Below are 10,158 nucleotides of genomic sequence, written 5' to 3'. Positions count from 1 at the left end.
GATCTTCTCGAACCATCTAGTCAGAGCGATGACACCTCCATTTCCGTCGAAAGACTTGGGTTTTGCAGTCATGAAGTCCTTGTAGGAACACTCCTTTTGATGTCCCTGACTTCCATCTTGTCTCTGTGGGTCGGTTCCACCTCCAGCCCCACCAGCAAGCTGCAGTCACGACGGCTGTAACTGCTGCCTGAAACATGACGGGGTCGAACTGAGGGGGTGGTGGTGGTGGCGGGGAGTTGTCGTTTCTTCTGATGGGTCTTGGTCGGGGAGGCATCTTCTTCTAGAAACAATCAGGAAGAAGAGGGTGGTAAGTCCTCAAGATATATGAAACAAGATATATCTTATCCAGATAATAAAAGAGTTTTACCAAGCGATAAGCACATGAAGATTACTAATGCAAGTAAGTTATCGCTTAAGGAAGAAGAGATAGCAACACTTGAAATGAATCCGTATACTGAGTTTGGCCCTAGCTAAAATACTCCTATAGTATTTTATGTGGGATGATTTTGGTAAGTTTTAGGCCTGCTGTAACACCACAGTCACTCCCAAGCACATGTTGGTCATGTCTAGACTGAATATAGTTGATAAGGCTATATTCACCCTAGACATGATTACATAACTGCCCCGGTTTAACCGTAGCGTTGCAACATCCAAATACGTTTTGTTTTGTTCTGCTAATTTCACGAATCCCGTTATGTATGCATGCTCGTATACTTTTTATAAAAATACTTATATTTTTGAAAGTATACTTTTAGTGTAGAGCACTTAGGCCCCTTAGTATTTATAGTTGTATACCACGTAAGGTTCGGTATACTAGTTCGCTATAAACAAGGGCTCTGATACCAATCTGTCACACCCCAAAACCAGAATGGCGGAAAAGTTCTGGGGTGGAGGACGTCATGTGTAGCATCACAACCAATGAATAATAGCAATAATAGCAACACAACATTTACAGTGAATACTTAAATAAAAATGTTTACATCAGTTTGAAACTTTGTCTGAAACTTGTTTGAATTACATCAAATAGCTTTGTAAAGTATAAACATACCTCCATCCCGACGAAGGTCCAAAGCTCCGAGATTCTCGAGAATTACACCACTTTCCGGTCGAAGCGCCGCCCGAGAAAAATCTCGTTTTCTTCAAATCACCACACTTTCCATGTGAGTTCATACCCCTACATTTTCACGTCTTGTCATGTTTTAAGGGGGGAAATACAAGTGCATTACGAGAAAAACTTTTGTGCCAAGATATACATCGTTTCATACAGATTCAAATACATCATCTACATTTTTATAAATGTTAAATAACATCGATATCAACGTTACACGTTACATGCAAAGTTAGTATTACATCGACTTTTTATCACCAAATAAAACATTTTCGGAAAAACTATAATGGGTATAGTTTACGGGTTATTCATTACATCTTTACGTAAACATTGTGAAAATGAAATATTTTCATCTACATGAAATATAGACTTTTCTTTTCGTAAATCTATTAATACTAAGTGTTGTGAGACATTCAACTTCAACGTACTCTCAAGTACGCATTTCAAGTCCTGTATAATAAACCATAATCTCTTGGAGGGAGAGCGTGATACTTGTGTATAGATCTATACGGGATTGACAATCCCGCACCTAAACTGTTAGCTACAGTTAGACCGGTAGGTCTGGGGTGACAAACGTCATAACACTACAACGCCTGAAGAACATTGTTAGCTACAGTTAGACCGGACGTGCTGACTCATTCCTAAACTCAACATTGGTCAAATTCAAGCTTAGAACACTTAAATGAACCCTTGAATAGCACCAGAAATCAACAAAACAAGTTGATTATTGATTGAATTGACTAAGTGTACAAGATAGAAGTTCCGGGTTGTCACAAAAGCTTTGATAAATTGCATAGTCTTCTATTGTGGAACTCAAGAATTAAACAGTCCTCATCAAAATCTTTGCTAAATTGCACAGACTACTTCTATTGTAGAAATCAAGAATTAAACAATGCTCATCAAAGCTTTGCTAAATTGCATAGACTTCTATTCTGGAACTCAAAAATTACACAATGCTCATCAAAGCTTTGGTAAATCGCATAGACTACATATATTGTGGAACTCAAGAATTAAACAACGCTCATCAAAGCCTTGCTAAATTTCATGGACTTCTATTGTGGAACACAATAATTAAACAATGCTCATCATATCTTTGCTAAATTGCGTAGACTTCTATTCTGGAACTCAAGAATTAAACAATGCTCATCAAAGATTTGCTAAATTGAATAGACTTATATTGTAAAACTCAAGAATTAAACAAGTTTCATCAAAGCTTTGCTAAATTGCATAGACTTCTATTGTGGAACTCAAGAATTAAACAAACCTCAGCAAAGCTTTGCTAAATTGCATAGACTTCTATTATGGAACTCAAGAATTAAACAATGCTCATCAAAGCTTTACTAAATTTCATAGACTTCTATTGTGGAACTCAATAATTAAACAATGCTCATCACATCTTTGCTAAATTGCGTAGACTTCTATTGTGGAACTGAAGAATTAAACAATGTTCATCAAAGCTTTGCTAAATTGCATAGACTTCTTTTGTGGAACTCAAAAATTAAACAATTCTCATCAAAGCTTTGGTAAATCTCATAGACTACATCTATTGTGGAACTCAAGAACTTAACAATGCTCATCAAAGATTTGCTAAATTGAATAGACTTATATTGTAGAACTCAAGAATTAAACAATGCTCATCAAAGCTTTACTAAATTGCATAGACTTCTATTGTGGAACTCAAGAATTAAATAATGCTCATCAAATCTTTGGTAAATTGCATAGACTACTTCTATTGTAGAACTCAAGAATTAAACAATTCTCATCAAAACTTTGCTAAATTGCATTAACTACATCTGTTGTGGAACTCAAGAATTAAGCAATGCTGCTCAAAGCGTTGCTAAATTGCATAGACTTCTATTGTGGAACTCAAGAATTAAACAATGCTCATCAAAGCTTTGCTAAATTGCATAGACTTTTATTGTGGAACTCAAGAATTAAACAATGCTCATCAAAGCTTTGCTAAATTGCATAGACTTCTATTGTGGAACTCAAGAGTTAATCAATCCTCATCAAAGCTTTGCTAAATTGCACAGACTACTTCTATTGTAGAACTCAAGAACTTAACAATGTTCATAAAATCTTTGCTGATTTGCATAGACTTCTATTATGGAACTCAAGAATTAAACAAAGCACATCAAAGCTTAGATATATTGCATAGCTTATATTGTGGAACTCAAGAATTAAACAATGCTCATCAAAGCATTGCTAAACTAGACTACCTCAATTGTGGAACTCAAGAATTAAATAATGCGCATCAAAGCTTTTCTAAATTGCATCGACTTCCATTGTGGAACACATGTACTAAACAATGCTCATCAAAGCTTTGCTAAATTGCATAGACTTCTATTGTAGAACTTAACAATTAAACAATGCTCAACAAAGCTTTAGCTAAATTGCATAGACTTCTATTTTGGAACACAAGAATTGAACCATGCTCATCAAAGCTTTGCATAATTGCATAGACTACTTCTATTGTGGAACTAAAGAATTAAACAACGATCATCAAAGCTTTGCTAAATTGCATAGACTTCTATTTTGGAACTCAACAATAAAACAATGCTCATCAAAGCTTTGCTAAATCGCATACTCTACTTATATTGTAGAACTCAAAAATTAAACAATACTCATCAAAGCGTTGCTAAATTTCATAGACTTCTATTGTGGAACTCAAGAATTAAACAATGCTCATCAAAGCTTTGCTAAATTGCATAACTACTTCTATTGTAGAACTCAAGAATTAAACAATGCTCCTCAAAAGTTTACTAAATTGCATTGACTACATCTATTTTGAAATTTAATAATTAAACAATGCTTCTCAAAGCTTTGCTAAATTGCATTGACTTCTATTGTGGAGCTCAAGAATTAAACAATGTTCATCATATCTCTGCTAAATTTCATAGACTTCTATTGTTGAACTCAAGAATTAAAAAATGCTCATCAAAGCTTTGCTAAATTTCATAGACTACTTCTATTGTGGAACTCAAGAATTAAAAAACGTTCATCAAAGCTTTGATAATTGCATAGTCTTCCATTGTGGAACTCAATAATTAAACAATCCTCATCAAAATCTTTGCTAAATTACACAAACTACTTCTATTGTAGAACTCAAGAATTAAGCAATGCTAATCAAAGCTTTGATAAATTGCATAGAATTCTATTGTGGAACTCAATAATTAAACAAAGCTCATCACAGCTTTGCTAAATTGCATAGACTTCTATTCTGGAACTCAAAAATTAAACAATGCTCATCGAAGCTTTGGTAAATCGCATAGACTACATCTATTGTGGAACTCAAGAATTAAACAATGCTCATCAAAGCCTTGCTCAATTTCATAGACTTCTATTGTGGAACTCAATAATTAAACAATGTTAATCACATCATTGCTAAATTGCGTAGACTTCTGTTATGGAACTTAAGAATTAAACAATGCTCATCAAAGCTTTGTTAAATTTCATAGATTACTTCTAGTGTTGAACTTAAGCAATGCTCATCAAAGCTTTGCTAAATTGCATAGACTTCTATTGTGGAACTCAAGAATTAAACAAACCTCAGCAAAGCTTTGCTAAATTGCATAGACTTCTATTATGGAACTCAAGAATTAAACAATGCTCATCAAAGCTTTACTAAATTTCATAGACTTCTATTGTGGAACTCAATAATTAAACAATGCTCATCACATCTTTGCTAAATTGCGTAGACTTCTATTGTGGAACTGAAGAATTAAACAATGTTCATCAAAGCTTTGCTAAATTGCATAGACTTCTTTTGTGGAACTCAAAAATTAAACAATTCTCATCAAAGCTTTGGTAAATCTCATAGACTACATCTATTGTGGAACTCAAGAACTTAACAATGCTCATCAAAGATTTGCTAAATTGAATAGACTTATATTGTAGAACTCAAGAATTAAACAATGCTCATCAAAGCTTTACTAAATTGCATAGACTTCTATTGTGGAACTCAAGAATTAAATAATGCTCATCAAATCTTTGGTAAATTGCATAGACTACTTCTATTGTAGAACTCAAGAATTAAACAATTCTCATCAAAACTTTGCTAAATTGCATTAACTACATCTGTTGTGGAACTCAAGAATTAAGCAATGCTGCTCAAAGCGTTGCTAAATTGCATAGACTTCTATTGTGGAACTCAAGAATTAAACAATGCTCATCAAAGCTTTGCTAAATTGCATAGACTTTTATTGTGGAACTCAAGAATTAAACAATGCTCATCAAAGCTTTGCTAAATTGCATAGACTTCTATTGTGGAACTCAAGAGTTAATCAATCCTCATCAAAGCTTTGCTAAATTGCACAGACTACTTCTATTGTAGAACTCAAGAACTTAACAATGTTCATAAAATCTTTGCTGATTTGCATAGACTTCTATTATGGAACTCAAGAATTAAACAAAGCACATCAAAGCTTAGATATATTGCATAGCTTATATTGTGGAACTCAAGAATTAAACAATGCTCATCAAAGCATTGCTAAACTAGACTACCTCAATTGTGGAACTCAAGAATTAAATAATGCGCATCAAAGCTTTTCTAAATTGCATCGACTTCCATTGTGGAACACATGTACTAAACAATGCTCATCAAAGCTTTGCTAAATTGCATAGACTTCTATTGTAGAACTTAACAATTAAACAATGCTCAACAAAGCTTTAGCTAAATTGCATAGACTTCTATTTTGGAACACAAGAATTGAACCATGCTCATCAAAGCTTTGCATAATTGCATAGACTACTTCTATTGTGGAACTAAAGAATTAAACAACGATCATCAAAGCTTTGCTAAATTGCATAGACTTCTATTTTGGAACTCAACAATAAAACAATGCTCATCAAAGCTTTGCTAAATCGCATACTCTACTTATATTGTAGAACTCAAAAATTAAACAATACTCATCAAAGCGTTGCTAAATTTCATAGACTTCTATTGTGGAACTCAAGAATTAAACAATGCTCATCAAAGCTTTGCTAAATTGCATAACTACTTCTATTGTAGAACTCAAGAATTAAACAATGCTCCTCAAAAGTTTACTAAATTGCATTGACTACATCTATTTTGAAATTTAATAATTAAACAATGCTTCTCAAAGCTTTGCTAAATTGCATTGACTTCTATTGTGGAGCTCAAGAATTAAACAATGTTCATCATATCTCTGCTAAATTTCATAGACTTCTATTGTTGAACTCAAGAATTAAAAAATGCTCATCAAAGCTTTGCTAAATTTCATAGACTACTTCTATTGTGGAACTCAAGAATTAAAAAACGTTCATCAAAGCTTTGATAATTGCATAGTCTTCCATTGTGGAACTCAATAATTAAACAATCCTCATCAAAATCTTTGCTAAATTACACAGACTACTTCTATTGTAGAACTCAAGAATTAAGCAATGCTAATCAAAGCTTTGATAAATTGCATAGAATTCTATTGTGGAACTCAATAATTAAACAAAGCTCATCACAGCTTTGCTAAATTGCATAGACTTCTATTCTGGAACTCAAAAATTAAACAATGCTCATCGAAGCTTTGGTAAATCGCATAGACTACATCTATTGTGGAACTCAAGAATTAAACAATGCTCATCAAAGCCTTGCTCAATTTCATAGACTTCTATTGTGGAACTCAATAATTAAACAATGTTAATCACATCATTGCTAAATTGCGTAGACTTCTGTTATGGAACTTAAGAATTAAACAATGCTCATCAAAGCTTTGTTAAATTTCATAGATTACTTCTAGTGTTGAACTTAAGCAATGCTCATCAAAGCTTTGCTAAATTGTATAGACTTCTATTGTGGAACTCAAGAATTAAACAAACCTCAGCAAAGCTTTGCTAAATTGCATAGACTTCTATTATGGAACTCAAGAATTAAACAATGCTCATCAAAGCTTTACTAAATTTCATAGACTTCTATTGTGGAACTCAATAATTAAACAATGCTCATCACATCTTTGCTAAATTGCGTAGACTTCTATTGTGGAACTGAAGAATTAAACAATGTTCATCAAAGCTTTGCTAAATTGCATAGACTTCTATTGTGAAACTTAAGAATTAAACAATGCTCATCAAAGCTATGCTAAATTTCATAGACTACTTCTATTGTGAAATTCAAGAATTAAACAATGCTCATCAAAGCTTTGCTAAATTGCAAAGACTTCTATTGTGGAACTCAAGAATTAAAAAATGCTCATTAAAGCTTTGCTAAATTGCATAGTCTTCTATTATGGAACTCAAGAATTAAACAATCCTCATCAAAGCTTTGCTAAATTGCACAGACTACTTCTATTGTAGAACTCAAGAATTTAACATTGCTCATCAAAGCTTTGCTAAATTGCATAGACTTCTATTGTGGAACTCAAGAATTAAACAAAGCTCATCAAAGCTTTTCTAAATTGCATAGACTTCGATTGATGTAAATGTTTGTAAACTTCCTAGAAAATCCTATATTTTCTACTAAAATGGAAAGTAGTCTTCTACCAAGACCCAACTATTTTGTATGTTTGTGCTTCTGTAAAAATGAGTGTTTTCCCAAGTTTATGACTATCATTACTAGAAAATAGTTTATATTACTTTTTATGTGAGAATAACACTATATGAATGTAATGGGAAAAATGAAAGTGTAAAGTAATGTTGTGTAAAGTAACTACTAAAGCACTAACTACCTTAAAACCAATTTGTTAATTAAGGTTAAAATGTGATCTGGTTATAACCATGCTGATTGACTAGTATTTAACACGACGACCTGCTGGCGTCAAAACTATGTGACATTTGTCACCCATTGGCTTGTCTGCCGGACTGTAGCTAACAGTTGGGATGTGGGATTGTCAGTCCCGTATAGATCTATACACACAATGCCCACTCTCCTTCCAGGAGACTCTGGTTACAAAACTCGACATAACAAGTATATTGCTATGCCGTGAAGTAGTAGTTTCACATTATTGTTATCTTGTTCTTGGAAAAGTATGTATGTTCCTTTCTGTTCTTGTTATAGTATGTTCCTTTCTGTTCTTGTTATAGTATGTTCCTTTCTGTTCTTGTTATAGTATGTTCCTTTATGTTCTAGTTATAGCATGTATGAACTCACTCATGTATGAACTCACTCATGTAAGTTTCATTGTTCTAGAAATAGTAAGTAGTAATCCTCTAAACTATACCTATTATAGTTTACTAGTATGATTGTTTGATTGTTACTGATGTATAGAAAAGACTCAATTACTCACCAAGCAACTATGTTAAGTATAATCTTGAAAATGGGTTTAATATTCATATATATATTTAATAAGTATAACTATGATTTAACCGACCTTCGGACTAGTGATCCTACCCCGAGCCCACAACCAAACAAGGAACGGGAGTCAAGGTATCTAGCAATAGTCCTAAGTCTGTTAAAGCATACTTATACGTAAATAGATAGACGAATATGATTTGATATAAAAGAAGTTTATAAAAGCTTTAAAAGAGTTTTCAACAAGTTTGAGTATAAGAAATCCTTTTGAATGTTGTTTTCACATGTAAATGATTAACACAATTTCATTGTGTTATACTTGTATTCCCCCCTAAAATCATTTAAAAACATTTAAAAGTGTAGTTGTAGGGGTATGAACTCACCTGTAGTGAGTGATTCGAATGAAAGAACGATATAGGATGCTAAGTATGCCAAATGAAGTCTTGAGTACAAACGGATCCTATTAAGCATATAATGACACATATATGTATACAATTAGTGTATATAACAACTAACATGTAAGGGAAACAATCTTAGGTACTAGGAAACACTTGCAATGAAGTGTTACAATCACATATGATTGATTGAAGGGAGTTCACGACCACACAAGGAAGTGTTCACGGCCTTAGAAGGGTTCACGACCATAGAACACATGATGTGTTCATGGCCCAACCTTGATTCTATGAAGTGTTCACGGTCATGGAAGGAGGGTTCACGGCCAAACCTTGATCTTATGAAGGGTTCACGGCCGTGAACTCTTGAAGATTCATGCCAAAGAGGTGTTTGTTTCATGGGGAATCAAGTGTTTCTAATGGACAACAAGAAGATGAATAAGATACTTATTGGAAGCCTTTGTAGTGTTCACGGTTGAAGAAAGTTGAGAAAGAATGGGGTGTGTTCACGGCTAGAGTTGAAGTAATGAAGAAATGTGCCATTTCCTTATATATGTGGAGGATGTTCACGACCAAAAATGGGTTCACGGCCGTGAACTCCGTTTTGATGGTGTTTCTGGCTCGATTGAAACTCAATGAACTCAAGCTAACACCTCCTAACACACAATACTTGAGTGTACTAGGCCTAGAACTCTCAAACAGACCCTTAACAAGGCTAAAAAGATAACAGAAACAAGTCTGACTTTTGATTGAATTGATTGACTTTACAAGATAGAAATTTCGAGTTGTCACATCATCCCCCCGTTAAAGGGAATTTCTGTTGGGTTTTGAGCATTCTAACACTCCTATGGTGTACATGCAACCCTATAAACCTTGGATCTATGTTTTATCTATTATACATGCAAATATTAACTATTCCAAGGTTTCATCCTAACTAGCATATTATGAAGCACCTATACTACAAAGTTCTAGTTAGATGACATACCTTTTGATGTAGCTTGATGTCTTCAAGCTTTAAGAGCTTAGCCCCAATAGTGTGGAAGCCTCAAATGGCATCACAAATCACCAAAACACCTTGGAAGAACTTGAGAGAATATGTATGCACACTAAAATCGGCCCACTCTTATTTTCACACACTTGTCCCAATTTTGTGAGCCAAGGACCCCTTTATATATTATGGAGGATTAGGGTTACATCAATGTAAACCCTAATACCCATGACCTTTCATTTACATAGGATCCATGGGTTAAAAGCTCCACGGACCATTCATGAAAGCTTAGCCCAACCTAAATGAACTTGGCCCATTCCATATATATAAGAGTCCATATTTAATTAGTTCTTTTTGATCACTTAATTAATTCTTGATCAATACTAATTAAATAATATGATTCCATATTAATATATTAGAACTTATAATA

The sequence above is a fragment of the Lactuca virosa genome, chromosome 1 (genome assembly GCF_052849685.1).
Source record: "Lactuca virosa cultivar CGN04683 chromosome 1, Lactuca_virosa_CGN04683_v6, whole genome shotgun sequence".
NCBI lineage: Eukaryota > Viridiplantae > Streptophyta > Magnoliopsida > Asterales > Asteraceae > Lactuca > Lactuca virosa.
Note: the sequence above shows the minus strand (reverse complement) of the source record.